Below are 17,664 nucleotides of genomic sequence, written 5' to 3'. Positions count from 1 at the left end.
CTAGATAGGATGGAAATAGGAAATTGTCACAATCCAGGGATTTCTTAGTATACTTTCACGGATCAATTGGGATGTTTGTATTAGGGGAGGGGTTGGGAAAAGATTTGTATTTAATGTCATTATGGTGGGGTTTTGGGGTTTTTTTTGCCCTGCCTACCTTAAACACATCTGATTTGTTTTCTTCCAGTGGAATGTATGGGGATGTCCCATTTCGACAGTAGGAAAGAGAAATGATTACTTTTACTTCCTGTACTTTTATACTAGGGCTGTGGTTTTTTTTCTTCTTCAATGAAAGGACCATAGGATGAGGTTGTTTCTTCTGTAAGTTTTTAAAATATTTTAAACAAGTAATTATTTGCCCCAGTACTTTGCACATTTAGGTTGGGGAAGATAAAAACTGGACAAAATCATCATGAGACCACAGATTTAGAACTGACCTTAGAAGGGACCTTAGAGAGCAATCCAGTCCCCTCATTTTACAGAGGAAGAAACTGAGGCCCAAAGATAAATAAACAGCAGAGCTTGGATCAGGACTCAGCTCCTAAGTGACTTCTGCAAGTCACTGCATGTTTCTTGGTTTCCACTTCATCTATAAAATGAAGAGGATGGTCTATACCCACTAATGTCACTTTCAGCTTTAAAACTCGAAAATCTGTCAAGAAGGCTGCAATCCTCATGGAATTGTTTTTTTTTTTTTTTTAACATTCCCTTCAAATTCCTTTGTTTTCTTCCTTATCAGGTCCTGTGTTCAGGCTCCAAGGTGGCTCTTTCAGACCTTTCCCTTTTTCCTTAAATCCTTAATCCAACTTTCCCTTAGTTTCTGACTTCACAGATAGAGACAAGGTGGGAGGACCTCCCCATGTAACCCTTTTCATCTCAAGATCTATCTGTTCATCTTTTCCTCTACAGTTTCAGACAGAGATGTCCCTTTTCTCCTTCTAGTGCTCCCTCTGTGCTTTTTTTCATCATCCCTTGAGGGGCCTTTTATATTTAACTTCTCCTCAGTATCTTGAATCTCCCCCTTTCCATGGTCACCTCTTCTGTTACTTCATTCTTTTTCTCAAGTCTCCCCAACTTTAAAATAAGAATAGAGGTTTTAAAAAGCTCACTTGACCTTGCTATCCTTTGTGATTCTTCCTCTGTTAGGCAGTTTTCTCTAACTGAGCATTCTAAATTCATGACTTCTATCTACTTGTCATCTCTTCTTTCCTTAATTCTTGGTAGTCTGGCTTCTGCTCTCGCTGCCTTCCTGAATTTGCCTTCTTAAGAGTTTTCAGTGGCTTCCTTCTAGGCAAATACACCAGGCTTTTGGTAATCCTCATATGGGAGGGACCCTGGCTGGCAAACTCTTCCGGCAGAACTTTCCCACGTGTGTCAGCATCTTGATGAGATTATCAGGCTGTGGGGACCTGATTTCATAGCAATCCCTCTTATAAACTGGAATCACAATTAGTTTTGAAGGGAAGAATAACTTTCTATTGACTCGAATAGATTTGTTACCCAGTTTGCAGTCAACTCAACAAACGTTTGATTAAATACTTGCTATTTTAGGGCATTGTGCTAGGCTAGGACTAACCCTCATGGAGCTTGCAATGCACTGGGTGGATATAGTAGCTTCTGCATAAATAAATACATGGTAATTTGAGGGAGGAGAAAGCTCCAGCTACTAGGGGAGAAAGCAGTCAGGAAGATGTTCAGGTGGGAAGTGGCATCTGCCTCCTAAGCCTTGGGAGAAGCTAGGAATTCAGTTTCAAGATATCTCAGAAATATGATTAGTAGTCAAGTAATTGATTAGTGAGCACTGAAATCAAAGCAGAGGAAGTTGCATAGTCTTGAGGGATATTGCCAATCTTGTGTCTTTCCCTTGTGTAATGCTGGATAAATACTGACAGATTCTATCTCTTTAACTCACTTTTTCTAGACTGCATGCATGTCTCTGCACTTCTACTGTGATAATACTCTGGAAATGGTATAATTGATTAGTTCACAGCTTATCTTCATTAGTCACATTTTTTTTTTTTAATTCTTGAAGAAATCTAGGAAATACATGGTAAGTGGTCTGGTGGTTACGGTGCTGGTCTGAGAGTCAGGAAGACCTAGATTGCAATCCCACCTTTTATACTCACTCATTGTATGACCTTGGGCAAGCCATTTAACCTTATGCTGAACCTCAGTTTCCTCATCTGAAGAAATGGAAACCATCACACTCATAGCACCTACATCACAAGGAGAGGGAGTATAGTTGGGGCTCATAGTTGGGGCTCAAATAAGATAATGCATGTAGAGCACTTTGCAAGTTGTAAAGTCCTATAGAAATGCCACATGGTAGTGTTTTCACCCATCAAATCTGTCTAATCAATCTGATTCCATCACAATCACATACTACATCTTGCTCAGCCATGTCCCAGTGGATAGGCATCCTCTCAATTTCCAATTCTTTGACACCAAAAAAAGAGCTACCACAAATATTTTTGTACAAATAGATCTTTTTCTTTTTTTAAAAATCTCTTTGGGAACAGACCTAATAGAGGTATTGCTGAGTCAGTGGGTATACATAGTTTTATAGCCCTTTGGGTATAGTTCCAAATTGGTCTCTGGAACACTCAATTTCCCCATATCTCCTCCAACATTTATCATTTTCTTTATCTATCATATTAGCCAATCTGATAGTTAAAACAACCGTAGAGTTGTTTTAATTTGTATTTCTGTAATTAATAGTGAATTAGAGCATTTTTTCATATGACTATTGATAACTTTAATTTCTTCACCTGAAAACTGCCTGTTCATATCCTTTGACCATTTATCAATTGTAAAGTGACTCATATTCTTATAAATTTTACTTAGTTCTCTATATATATGAGAAATGATGGCCTAGGAGTTTATGCTAGGGATAGAGAAGTTTATGTGTACACCAAGAATTATCCTTTTGACCTTTAGCACCAATAAAATATGCCGTTACTCAGTAACAAATAAGCAAATATATCTTCTGTATATAGAATAAATAATGTGTCCCTAACTAGTAATGTACATAAGATCATAGATTTAGAACTGGAAAAGATGTTGAAGATAATTGAGATAATTGACCCCCTTGATTTATACATAGGGGAGGAAACTGAGCTCTAGAGTGCTTAATTGATTCATATAGGCAATAAATGGCAGAGATGAGTCTTAAATATGTGTCTTCTGACTCCAGATCTTATTCTCTCTCCATCATCAAGCCATCTCTCTACTACTTTTCAAATGTAGCTATTGTTGTAATTAATAAAATGTAAATTCATCTCAAAGCATTACAGAATCTATAATAGTTTTTGTAATAATGTGTTTTCTCAATCAACATGATACCAGTAGTTCAACACACACTCATACTCACACTCAAAAAGGTGTTGTACAACAAATTACCGGAAACCACTGCATTTTATTCATTTATGTAGCCTAGCTCATTCTCTTTCATGCCTTCAGCTTTTAGGTCTATGCTCATGACTACCAAATCTGAGTATCTCTCACTTCAGCTTAAGTGTCACGTCTCCGTCTAAAAGACCCTGACTTCCTTCAAACTCAACAGTCTCCTACCTGTTTATCTTGACATCTGGTTTTTCATTATATCATTATCATCCTGTACTCAAGAACATAAAAATGTTTCCAGTTTGCTTATTAAAAGTATAGAAATTTAGGACTTTTGATATTCCATTGTTCATACATAGAAATTGATGCTAATGGAGTTTTTATTTTCTTAAGTAACTTGAAAAGTTGGTACCAGAATCAGGAGTAGAACCCAGGAAATTCTTAAGTACTACCATGGAACTGTTTAATAATGTTTTTCATCCTAGCATAAAAGATCAAGCTGTATATGCTGCTGTGTGTGTACCGATGTGTGCTTTGTTTCTTCCTTTTATCTCACCAGTTATATGTGATTCTCCCCTCTCCCTTTCCCCCAGTTGGTTCTCATAGTATGTGAATTCTTCTTAAGCCTTTATCATACTCTAAATTTTATATCTTGTCATCTTTACTAGACAATAAACTCCTCATTCTTATCCTGACCTTGAATTCATATTCTGATGCTCAAGTGTTTTTGCCTCCCTCTACTTCCCTTTCTCCCCTCTCCTCTTCTTCCCTTTTTTCTCCCCTCTTCCCCTTCTCTCCTTCCTATATCCCTCCCTTCTGTCATCCTTTCTCTCACTCTCATTTCCCTATCCCATCTTTCCACAAACTCCCTCCCCCCATCCCCAGGACAGACTCTGGAAAAAGCAAGTTTAAGAGATTAACTGGATTCCTGTTTCTTGGGCACAAATATATCTTCAAATTTTGTACTCTTTAGGTTTATGCCTCTGATGGAATAAAATATAAAGAATGGAAGTTGTTGTTGAATTAATCCTTGCTTAGGATTAATTTCATACACCCTGAACTTCAGAGAAGTATAGTATAAGAGAACCTGGATCAAATCCCACTTTTGGTGCACCTTACCTCTTGGGAAAATATCCTCCCTGACCCTGAGTCTCCTCTAATAAAATGAGGGAGTTGAACCAGATGGTCTCTGAAATCTTTTGTGGCTATTGATCTGTGATTCTGCCACTTTAAAATAAATAGGTGGACAGCATCTGTAGGAAAAGAAACCAACATATGTTCTGGCTGAACTGTAATGAAGCAAACTGTGATTTTAAAAGATATATAGTAAGATTAGTTAATTTATAGTAAATCTTAAGATAATCTAATATGAAAATGAATTTCAACATTTTCATTATAATTATCTTGAATAATTATCATAGATACAATTAATATAATAACATAATGATAGATGATTAATAAAGAAGCTCTTTTTTCCTACGTACTTAAGTCAAGTGGTGTTATGGAGATATGACCTCTCTGACTCCAAATTCATTTCTCCTGAGTTATGTCTTCTCAACTTATAATTTAAACCAGGATGGGGAAACTACAGCCTTGAGGCCACATGTGATTTTGACTGAATTCAGCCCCACTTAAGGATCTATATGGCCACATGTGGCCCCAAGGCCACAGGTTTCACACCCCTGATCTAAATAGAGGCTTAAAACAATCAGTCCACAAGCATTTTTTAAATGCTTCCTGTGCACATGTTGGAAATACAAATACAAGCAAAAAGTAAGTTCCTGCCCTCAAGAAGCTTACATTGTAATGGGTGAAAACATCACCTTCAAGGAAGCTGAAAGGGTCATGGGGGAAGGATGGGGTCAGAAACCTGGGGGGATATGATGAAGTCCTGACCCAATGAGAAATGAAGAAATGACTGGCCTGGGTAGCCTTCTTAATGAAGGCTCTGGGAGGCTCTCTGATCAGAGGGGAAGGGCTGAAGGATGCCTGAGGGGACTTCGAAGGTATGAATCCCAGAGAGGAAATGATCTTGCAGGATGAAGAATTTCTTGGACCATGATGAAGAAGTATCACCTGGTTTGACCCCTTCATTATACAGAATTGGTCTGACATTCCATGAATACAATTTACCACAGCCTGCATTAGATGATTTATATATTTGGATAGCTAATGTAAACTCCAAGGACGTTATAGACATTTCAATGTTAAAGTTCAGTTGACTTTACCTCAAATATATTAGCACAAAGCATTTTTTTTCTGGCTTCAGGTGTTCCTCAAGTGGCCTTCTCCAGCCTGCTTACACATGCACTTATAATAGGGCTAAGAATTCAATTGCAAAAGCTCTATGGACATTCTCTTTGGTGACTATGGTAATGAGATAAACAGGAGCAAAAGAAACTCAAAATTCAAGGCCTTCGTAGTTGCATTTTTACACCTGCCTTGCCATGGCTGCACAAATAGGGTTCATGCATTTATTTTAAAAATACCTATTAAGACTTTACTGTGTCCAAAGCACTATACTAGATGACTACAACGCAGGAGGTTGTGTGTGGCAGGGGGAAGGGGAATGAAAGGGTTAAGAAGATGAATAATGAATTCACCTCTGGGAGTTTACATTCTCTTAAAGGGGATGGTATACCTTCTTCCCCCCCTCAGTGGTAGTAGAACCAGAAAAAGATTTGTGAACATAAATGAAAGAACTATAATCTGGTAGAGAAATGATTGTTTTGATGCTAAAGAAATCTGGGGATTTGGGTGGGTGTTCACATTTACTATCTACCCAGGATTATGTAATTGCTCCTGAAGAGACAACTATTAATGAAAGTTTAAAAGGGAAAGACCACAGTCTGTTCATTGCAAGGAGAAAAATTTGACCCAATTTTATATTAGTACTTTCCTCAAGGAACTTCTCTCCAACTGATGATACTCTGCCTGGGCCCCCTGCTCAATGGTTAGCAACTGCAAATTTATATCTAATCTCAACTGAGTCCTCACTATATCAAGTTAAGTATTGTATTCCTCCCTAATTGATTCTCCATGGCAGCTATTCCAAAGCCTCTCACAACCTTCCTGTCTCTCTAAAAGCCTCAAATGGCCCACTACCTCCCAAACCTTACATGTGAGACCCTCACCTCAAACTTATTGACACCATTCTTGAGGAGCTTTTTCCTCCACTTCCCCATCTCACATCATTCAGGCATCTTCCCCTATATCTCCTTCACTTGAGTGTCAGATAAAAAGATGGTACTTATCCTTTCCTAGACCAGCTGCTTTATATATGCCCTTGATCTAGTCCTCCCCCAATTTCAACTGCAAATTACCACCCTCATCCCTGTTTTCTCCACTCTTTTATTTTCGATCTTTCCCTCTCTTCTGGCTCCATCACTGATGTCTACAAACATGGCTCATGCCTCCTTCATCTTTAAAATATCCTTCACTTGGTCCAACTATCCCCACTACCTTTTGTCCTATATCCTTTCTCCCCTCCATGGCTACACTCCTTGAAAAAGGCTTCTCCTCTAGACACCTCTATTTCCTCTCCCCTCACTCTCTTTTAAACCTTCTATAATCTGAACTGTAACTGAAACTGCCCTCTACAAAGTTAACAGTTATCTGTTAATATGATCTTTCCTCAGTCCTTATGCTTCTTAACTCATATTTGACCCTGCTGATCACCTCCTCCTGGGTACTGTACTCAGTTTTCCTGGTACTGCTCTCCCCTAACTTCTTCTGTCTCTCACAACTTTCCTTCTCAATCTCCCTTGTTTATTCTTCGTGCCTAGTACAGTGTCTGGTACGTAGGAAATGCTTATTATATGTACTGATTGACATACTGATAAATATTTTACCTCCAAAAAATGTATAGCAAAAGTCACAACATCCTGTAGCCAGTCTATTCTCAGCACACATAAATTACACATGCTAGAATCTCAAGACCTTTCAGGTCTCAGAGGTCGTTGTTGATTATTTCTGTTGCCCAAGATGACTGTGGACTTAAATTTTTTTCAGCATTATGATAGTTTTTAGTTTTCTAAAGATAGATTTTATTGATGCCGTTTGTTATTTCACTACCTACATTTTCTCCTTCTTTTCCCAGTGATCCATCCCTTAGAAAAAAGTTTTTAAATAAATTCTGTTGATATCTATTGTTTTTATATCAGCTTTCTCCCTTTAATTTCTCATTCCCTTCCCCTCCCCCAGACATTTCCGTATAACAAAGAATGTTTATTACAGCAGATTTTAATAGTCAGTGGTTGTCAAGAAGCTAGTCTGTATAATTTCAGGATTTCTTTAACTGAGCTATGTGAGATGAGACTAGTCAAAAGCAGTTGCAAAGTGGGATTTCTTTTATCCCCAGCTATCACAGACTATATCTGAATGGCAACATGTTATTATTCTAAGGATGGAATCTTCATGTATTAAAATTTGTCTCCCTAATTGGTCAAAGGCATAAAGGCTCCAAAAATGGAAATCTTCCTCTTTTTCCTCATCTCCCTTTTCAGCTTTCTGAGTACTTAACTGGGACACTTAGTAAAGGCCAAACTGTGCTCAGTCACTCAAGCATCCTGATTCTAGAACTTTTAATGAATTTAAACCATCCTACCAGACTTTTTCTAAATTAATCTCTTTGGTCTGCCGTAGAGAAACTGCCACATAATTGTTTCTTTCATTTATATATTCTGTTTTAGATGGCTGGGAAATATAATTGATATTAAAGAGTCTCAAGTTAAAAGGTTGGAAGCAATTTTTTAAGCTAAGCATTACTGCTAAGTCTGCTTTTGGAATACCTGATGTGGTGTTGAATAAACCTAGTCCCCTTACTTTTCTCTTCAACTCCAAAGGAAAATATTTGTAATGGCCTCAGTGTTGTCACATGTATCTTATAGCATTTTATTTAAGTATTTCCACATGTCTGTTAGAGTCCTTTGATGGGAGTACTGAATATGAAATGTAGGAGGCATGTGCTATGGGGAAATGAATCTGACTTAATACCCTGCACCCAAGACTTTGGGATTGATGGTTACAGGATAACAGGGGCTTTTTGGTAGGAGCTAGAAAGAAAGCCACAAATCAGGCTTCCAGAGGAGCTTTCAGTGGTACTGAAATATGTCAGTGGCAAGGATGGTAGCCAGAACCTGAGATGTACTGGCCCCTGGCCTTATAGGGACAAGAGACAAGCATCCAAGTTGGAAGGAGCCAGTACTTTTAAACTCTCCCCCCAGTAACTCTGCCACCTCCAGTAACTTATATTCTTGGGTTTATCAAACACTGGGCAACTTTTTGGGATTGTTTCAGTTTTTTTGCTTATCTGTTCAGTTTCACTGATTTCCTTTTCTTGCTCAATTAAATGCAAAATAGTATGGATGACTATTGCTCTGTGATATAGTTTGAAGTCTGTAAATTCACCCTTTTCTTTGATGATTTTTCTCATTTCCCATGAGGGTCTTAGACTTTAGTTCTTTTCCAAGAGAATTTTGTTGCAATTTTGTCTAGCTCTGTAAAATATCTCAAAAATAATTTGATTGGTATAGCATTAAATACATAATTACATATGAATGTATTATCATTTTTTGTGAAATTGGTATGGTTAATCCTAAAGCAATAAATATCTTTCTACTTCTTTAAATCCTTTATTTCTGTAAAGAAAATGTTATAGTTGTGTTTATATAACTACTGTGCATGCATTGGTAACTTAATGTCTAGATTTTGTAATGGATTTTGTGGAATGGATTTTTCTTAATATTGCTTCTTCCAGGTTTTGTTGTTGCTATTATATATGAACTGATGATTTTTTTGGATCAATTTTGTATCTTCATACCTTGCTATAACAAATAATCATGTCATTTAGTTTCTTAGCTGATTCTCTGGGGTTTTCTAAGTATTCTGTCATACCATCTGTGAATGAGAATACTTTTGTCTCTCCTTTGACTTTGGTTTTATTTTTATCTTATTGCTAGAGCTGGCATTTCTAGAACTATATTATAAAATAGTAGGAAGAGGAGGACATACTACTATTCATACTAGAAACACTTTTGTTGGCTATTACAATGTAAACAATCCTTATTTTTGGTTTAAAATATATCCTTTTGATCCTTCCATGCTTATGTTTATAAGAGTGTTTTTATGTTATGTTTTCAGGGTTTCTCACAGAAGTAAGATAGGTATTTTATCATAAATTTCTGGTGTATCTCTTGAATCATATCCTTTTGTTTTCTTTGAATATATGATAAGCTATAATAACTTTTATTTTTACCCCCACATCCCTGGTATGAATCTAACTTGGTCAAAGCAAATCATTTCTTTCTGTAGTCTTCTTGTGAGGGTATTATTTTAAAATTTTCCATTAATATTAACTTGTAACATTGTTTTATAGCTCTTTTTCTACACATAGTCTTGCTCTAGTTTGGGTATTGGAATCATATTTGTACCACAAATGGAGTTTGGTAGAATGTTTTTTGTCTCTGATTTTTGATAATTTTTTTGGTGCCATTGGTATTGTGGGGTTTTTTTTAAGTTCCACCTCCAAAGTTTTGTGTTTCACTTCTTTCTCTTTTTTTTCAGATATCTTGCTTGCTCTGGAGTAAGCTTGCCCTTTTTCCCCCCTAAATTCTCTCATCTTTCATTAAAACCAGGATTTCTGCTTCAAAATTCTGATTTCTGTCCTAATTTCTTTGATATTTTCTCCTAATTCTTTGATCTTTAGACTGTTCTGAGGTTCTTGGAGTTGTTCTTTCTGATAACCTCACAAAGTTTGTCATGATACCATCAGCTTCCTCATAGGATTTTGCCTCATATTCCATAGATCTGAGATTCTTGTGCCTTTGAAATCGTTCTTTTCTTCACATTTGTCTATTTATTCTTGTTAGCTTTTTATGTTCTTTATCAGTCACTGCTAATTAAAAAAAAATTTCTAATTTTATTTGTTTGCAGAAAATTTGTTTCATATTTAAATCCATTCATTTCTGAAGACCCAGTACAGTTGTGTCCCTCCCCCAGCCCAATAGGTATAGGGTTTTGTGTGTGTGTGTGTGTGTGTGTGTGTGTGTGTGTTTAGTTTATTTACTTTTGAGTAGAAGAATTTAATGTATCTTAAAAGGTTTATTGGGCATTTTGAAAATCAACTGTTTCTCACAATTAAATAAAAATGGAAAAAGATGCACAAAATAAAGATAGCTTCTTTATGCCTCCTAGTCTGGTACCCATGAAGGCAGAGATCCTTTTTAACCAAACTTTACATATCTTAACTCAGGATTCTGCATATAAGAAACACTCAATAAATCTCAACTGAATTAAATGGATTTCTCTATCTCTTTCTGCTGGGTTGTATTGGTAACATATAGAAATGCTGATCATTTATGTGAGTGTATTTTATATCCTGTCTAACACTTTGCAGGATATAAATTTGTTAATTGTTTCAGTTAATTTTCAATGTGACTATTTGAGTTTTTCTAGATAAACAATTAAATCATCTACAGAAAGCAAAAGGTACATCTGCTTTTTTCTTAGCCTTATTTCTTCTATTTGTTTTTATTACATTGATAATTGAATTGAGTTGAATTATTTGTGTTCTAAAGTCATTGAATTGAAAGTTTAGACTTTCTCAGAAAACAAAACTGTTTTTACTTGACATCATTCCTGATTCTTGGAATTCCTTTTTCTGGCAGTAATCCACTTCACTCATAGAAACATGAGTTATTTGTATTTCCTGTACTATCTAGTTAAGTCCTGGAAATCTCATCCTCTGAGATTTCTGCATTTATTTTCCAACCATTGCCTTTGTGGTGCTTTATTGGCTCTGATAATAAAGTTCAGGATAGCAGCAACCTGCTTAGAAGAGGTCAGTCTGGATGGCAGTCATCCAGAAAGTTTTGCTTCCATTGAGGGAATACCACAGGTGGCCCAGTAGCTCTGGTTTCTTTTTGACTTATCCTCTTTCACTGTTATCTAAGTCTCTCTCTTCAGGTAACTTCAGCAGTGGATTTTCCTGCCAGCTTCATCTTGCCCTGAACTGACCCTCTGTGTTCTTACTCCAGTCCCCTACTTCACCAAATGTCCTTTCCTCTCTCTTCTAGGTGCAAGTTAACATGGCAGATCCAGGAAAATTACAGGAAAGAATTTAGTTCTGACTTTAGTGAAAAACTCTTTAATTGTCAGACAAAAACTGCTTCTTAGAGCACTATAGCCATAATTCTTGCAAAGCATAGAGGAAGAAACCACGATAAGGTGTTCTTTACTCTACCATGAATTCAGTGTCTAGACTAGGATACATCCTAGTTCATTCTATCATAACAACTGCATCAGCTGCACTGGTACCAATGATCTTCTAAGTGAAAAATGGTTAAAAAATAGGAATCTGAGTTCTTGGGAAAATGAGAGCAGTTTTTTCTCCTACTATATTTTTAATCCTTTGATGGATCTCAGATTTCATTGCTATGGATACTTCCTCAAGGGATGGTTTCCATATCATGTGGCACTTGTCCATCAAATCATCAAACCAAAATACATGATAGAATAGGATTAGACCATAGTTCTGGTACACAATGCATTAATAAGCTTAGTCAAAAGAAGAAAGGGTCAAACGCAGTTTTTTCTCATAAAATTCTTTCAAATAGCTACAATGTATTATAAATTGTTGCTTCTTTAAAAAAAAAACACACCCTCTACCCAAATTCCAGTACTTTTGCATATTTTCCAAATATTATTGCTTATGTATATGCATCATTAGACAAGATGAAACTATGGCAATGACTCCAATGAAAGAGTATTAATCAGTGAGCATTTTAAACTCTTGTGCCAGTGAGAATTTCAGTTCATAAAGTTGGAAGCAAGTTTGCAAAGGTGTAAAAAGTGAAAAGAGATGAATTTGAGGAAGCAGTTATAGACAGCTTTTTTCTAGGGGTTTGTCTGTGAAGTGAAGAGGGATAGAATGAGGACTTGAGCAGACATTATGATCTCGTGAGAAATTTTTGTATTTTTGGTTTTTGGTTTTTTTGAAGGGAGACTTAGTCATGTTTGAAGTCAATAGAAAATGGCCATCAGTAGATAGGGAGTTATTGAAGACTAAAGAGAGATGAGGAAGTATCATAGGGAGACTTCTCTGGAGAAGGAAGACAGAAGGAGATGAGATCAATAATCTGTGTAGAGGGGTTAGCCTTCACAATCAAATTTGGCATTTAAGAGATCATTGGTAAATTTGGAGAGAAAAGCTAAAGCTGAGGGAGATGGAAACCAGATTTGCAAAGGATTGACAAAGAAAGTCAGAGGAAGAGACATTGAGACAACACTGTAGGCAACTTTTTTCCCTAGACTTTTGACTAGGGATGCATGAATAAGAAAGAAAACTCTAATTTAATCAGAAACTTTATTGAAAAGTGTGTCATAAAGAACCACACTTGCCAATTTTTAAAAACATTAAAAACTCATTATCGTTCCCCTTAACCCCTGGTTTCTCTATTTCTGTTGAGGGCACTGTCATCCTTCCGGTCATTCAAGACTCACACTCTCATTGTTAGCCTTGACTTTTCCCTCCTCCTCATATCTAATCAGTTGCCAAATCCCATTTCTTCTACTTCTGCCAGATTTCACATCCCTCTCTCCTTGGCTTCACTGGCGCCTTTGTTCAGGACCTCATCATCTCTTACCTGGACTTATGAAATGGCTTCCTAATGACTTTCCCCTACTCTAGTCTTTCTCTTTTCCAACTCATCTTTGACATGGTTTCCCTTCTTTCTTTCTCTCCTCTCCAATTTATCATTCATAAAGCTGCCTAATTGACTTTTCTAAAGTACAACACTTTCCTGCCCAAGAAGCTTCCTTTCATTCTCTTTTGTCTTGGGGTAAAATCTAAAACTTTCTCTGTTTGGCATTCTGCACCCTTCCCAATCTGGCTTCAGCCTATCTTTACAATCTTTCATGTTGTTGTTCAGTCATTCCCAAATCTTTATGACCCCTTTTTGGGTTTTCTTTGCAAAGATACTAGAGTGGTTTGCCATTTCCTTCTCCAACTCATTTTACAGATGAGGAAACTGAGGCAAAGTTAAGTGACTTGCATGCAGGAGCACACTGGATATGAGTCTGGATATGAACTCAGGTCTTTCTGACTTCAGACCTGGTGCTCTATCCACTTTACCACCTAGCTGCCTTATTTGCCTTCTCTTATTCCAGCCAATTGTACCTATATGTCTTCAATGTGACATCCCAACTACTTTTTATATGCCTTTATGCAGGCTGCCCCCTCCTGTTGCTAGAATGTTCTCCTTTCTAAAGGAAATCATTCCCAGCCCCTCCCTCATTATCTTGTAAATTTAGCTTGTATGGTTTTTTTTTTCATTTACTTATCTAAGTTTTCATTGTGGTCTTGTGCCTGGTACACAGTAGGTGTTTAATAAATACTTGATGATTGGTAAGCAGATCTCTGTTTCAAGCATTTAAATATAGGTAAATTATCATCATAATTATAACAGTGAATAATTTTATAGTGTTATAAGTGTTTCAATGTCAACTTTAAGTGGCATAAATAAAAGGTAATAATTCTGGGTTTTTCTGTAAAGCAGTTACATTTCGCTGCCCAAATAGCAGACGTGACAGCAGTTACAGCCATCTGTATTCATGCTAATTATGGTTTCAGTTCTACGTATTTACAAAAGGAAATTGCAACAGAAAAGAAAAACTCTGGGGTGGGCATATGGTGGTTAGGGTTAGAGTTTCTTCTCTTTTTAACATTTTGATTTCCTTGTGTGTATCTTCGTTCGTTCTCGGAGCCATATCATTGTCACACCATGTGTGGTTAGTGGGTTTCTGGGGAGTTGAAAATACCTTTCGGAATTTTTTATTTTAATTGTTTTTTGGGGAGTGTGGAGAGGAACTGAGCATGGTCAGATGCCACTGTGAAAAATGAGTGCAAATAAAGACAGTGAAGGCAAAATGCCAATTGCTCAGCAAAGAGTGAATTTGGAGCGGTAATTAAGCAACAGTTCAACAGGAATTATGGGATCAGAAAGCAAATTACTGTGATTAGAGAAGCACTTGTTCTTCCACCAGTCTGTCACTACATCTTACTCCGGATGGGTTTGTGCTTCCGAGAAAATAATTGATGTGAGTTAGTTATATGTCTCAGAAAGCACACACAAAGACCTTTGGGGGCATGTTTGCATGTGCACATGCAAACCTCTGTACCTTTCAGTGTGGTTCAGTTTGTGACTCAAGCTTCTAAATCTGTGGGTCACATTGTGAGTATGTTTGATAGTCTTTTTCTGATTGCGTGGCAGCTCCTTTTTATAAGACAGCATTGTTCTGATATGGTGAGAAAGAAAGGGAAGCCAGTTAAAATCTAAGCCTTACTTTGCTTCTCTGTAAATTGAAGATTAGTGATGCCTAGAGCCCTTGCTTTGTGGGACCACAGCATCATAGATTTAGAAGTGGCAAGTGTCTAGGTGGTCGGGCAATTTTAAAGCATTTTATAAGATGAGGAAACACGCCTAGAAAGGTTATATGACTTGTTCAAGATGACATAGGCTTTTCCTGCCCAGGAAGAAAAGCAGGTTTCAAACTCAGGATTATTTTGAGGGTCAAATAAGATTGAAAACCTTAAAATGCTGTATAAATGTCATTTGTTTAATATCATTCCTAAGGCAGTAGTAAGAGTATATCTCAGATCCTGCTCTCAGATGTTTATAAGGTCACTGATTTAGAGATAGAAGGGAAAACCGTAGAGGTCCTTGAGCCTTGAGTTTTCATATTGCCCTCTGTGAGACAAAGATACAGAGACAAAAATAATTTGCCCAGCATTATACAGCTAGTAAGTGTCTGGGGGTATAGGGGTGGGGGGAGGGAAGAGCTCAAACCAACTTCTTCCTAATTCTGAGGGCAGTGCCTTATCCACAAGCCCATCTGGCCTAAAGTTGGCTTCACTTGGAATCATTTTTACATTGTTTGAATTTTGACCTTCTTTCCCTTACATCATTTTCCTCCTTATTAAGAATTAAATGTGTGTGTGTGTGTGTGTGTGTGTGTGTGTGTAGGGGGGGAGGTAGCCATATGATGAAAATTCAAGCAATATTATTGTTCTACTGTCAAGTTTTAATGAAGTCTTTTAAATTTGACACTTATTCTCTAAAAGGTATTCTTTCTGGTCACACCTTCCCAATGGTCATGGTCTTTGTAACCCACATCACGAATTCTCAACATCATACTTGTTCTTATCCATGCTGGTGAGGGAGGTAAGTCTTCAAGGTAACTGAGCTCTAGGATTTCTCATGCTACAGTAGTGGCCTCTGAGGGCTTCGTGGTACTTAATATATTAGAAAAGGAAGTGGTGGGAGACATTACACAAGAAACAGTCAGGTAATGCTTGCTTTCACAGGTGTGCTCGGTTCCATATTTCTCTGACTCACAAGGATTTGGGATGTTCATCCTACAGTTTGCAGTTGTTTGGGCTTTTAAGTCACTGGTGCAGCCCATAAATAAAAACAAGACATCTGACAGCGTACAAACTCCTGATTTTGTTTTCATAAGCAAGCATACACTGTTATGGAACTGGGATTTAAGGTTAAATCCTTTAATACAGCTGTTCAAAGTGCTCCAATTTTGGATTAAAAGCATCTTCAAAGTAATACATGAATAAAAGAAGAGAGATTATGATGAATAGTGTAGTGCTTCAAAATTCTAAGTGAACTTTAAAAATACCTGCGAGTCAGAAAGAGCTGGGAAAGGTAATAAGCATTTATTAAGCATCTATTATGTTAGGAGCTGTGCTAAGTGCTTTTACAATTACTATCTCATTTTGGAAAGAAGCACTGTTCCACTTCACCTCATTTGTCATGGGCAGAATTCATCCTGCACCAGGTTTTAGTTTTTAATATCATCTATGAGAAGAGGGAGGAAATGTAAATATTTGTGTTGAAAAATCCATTTCCCTGGGATATTTACTAAACTTGAGTTGTAGTCAAGCTAACATCTTCTCCCTATCACTGTCCTCTCCACCCAGAAAAAAATAAAGAAATTTTGAATTATTATAAGAGAGCAGTCACAAATCTTGTGACTATTTGAGATTATCAGGCTATTATTGTTCATATACAGAAGCATGGAATACAGTGAAGGGTAACTGGTTTTGGATTCAATAAGACTTGACTTTTACTCCTACTCTGACATTTTCTACCTATCATCCAAGATGTCTAAGCCTCACTTTACTCATCTGTAGACCCAGGAATAATGATAATATTGATAATTATATGTATTAAAAAAATCTTAAAGCTCTATATTAATGCCAGTAATTATTATGAATCTGTTAGGTGTCCTTTAGGGAGGAAAAAATTTTCGTGTTTCAAGCCCAGCACTCTATCTTCCACACCATCTAGTTGCCACTCTATATAGGCATACCTTGGAGATATTGTGGGTTTGGTTCCAGACCACCACAGTAAGACAAATATCATAATAAAGTGAGTGACATGAATATTTTCTGTTTCCCAGTACATATAAAAGTTAAATTTATACTGTATTGTAGTCTATTGTGCAATAATATTATATCTTTAAAAAATATACTTATCTTAATTAAAAAGCACTTTATCACTAAAAATGCTAACCATTATCTGAGCCTTAGTCATAATCTTTTTGCTGACAAAGGTGTCTTGCTTCAGTGTGGATAGCTGCTGACTGCTCAGGGTGATGATTGCTGAGGGTTGGAGTATCTCCAGTAATTCCTTAAAATAGAACAAGAGGTCATTGTAGGGTTATCAGTTGGACTAATTTCATTTCATTATTTATTTATTTGTTTGTTAAAGTTTTCAACATTCATTTCCACAAAATTTTGCATTCCAAATTTTCTCCCCATCTCTCCCCTCCCTCACCCCAAAACACTAAGCATTCTGATTACCCCTTTCACCAATCTGCCCTCCCTTCCCTTATCCCCATCGTCTCTCTTGTCTTGTAGGGCAAGATAAATTTCTATACCCTATTACCTGTATTTCTTATTTCCCAGTTGTATACAAAAACAGTTCTCAACATTCGTTCCTAAAACTTTGAGTTCTAACTTCTCTTCCTTCCTCTCTCCCTACCCATACCCAGACAATTCAATACAGGCTATATATGTGTAGTTTTGCAAATGACTTCCACAATAGTCATGTTGTGTAAGACTAACTATATTTCCCTCCACTCTATCCTGTCCACCATTTCTTCTGTTCTCTCTTTTGAGCTTGTCCCTCCCCAAGAGTGTTTACTTCTAATTGCTCCCTCCTCCCATTTTCCCTCCCTTCCATCATCCCCCCCACCCTGCTTATCCCCTTCTCCCCTACTTTCCTGTAGTGTAAGATAAGTTTTCATACC

At 37.0% G+C, this 17,664-nt stretch overlaps 1 protein-coding gene and 1 pseudogene across 6 annotated transcripts in view; one reads left to right on the top strand and one right to left on the bottom strand.

The window, feature by feature from the left end:
- Nucleotides 1-17,664, top strand: part of DAPK1 (death associated protein kinase 1) — a 232,659-nt gene that overhangs the window by 97,529 nt on the left and 117,466 nt on the right. The window lies entirely within an intron of this gene.
- Nucleotides 1-17,664, bottom strand: part of LOC140531130 (dihydropteridine reductase pseudogene) — a 97,816-nt pseudogene that overhangs the window by 75,828 nt on the left and 4,324 nt on the right.

The sequence above is a fragment of the Notamacropus eugenii genome, chromosome 3, assembly GCF_028372415.1.
Source record: "Notamacropus eugenii isolate mMacEug1 chromosome 3, mMacEug1.pri_v2, whole genome shotgun sequence".
NCBI lineage: Eukaryota > Metazoa > Chordata > Mammalia > Diprotodontia > Macropodidae > Notamacropus > Notamacropus eugenii.
This window is presented reverse-complemented; position numbering and strand designations above follow the sequence as displayed.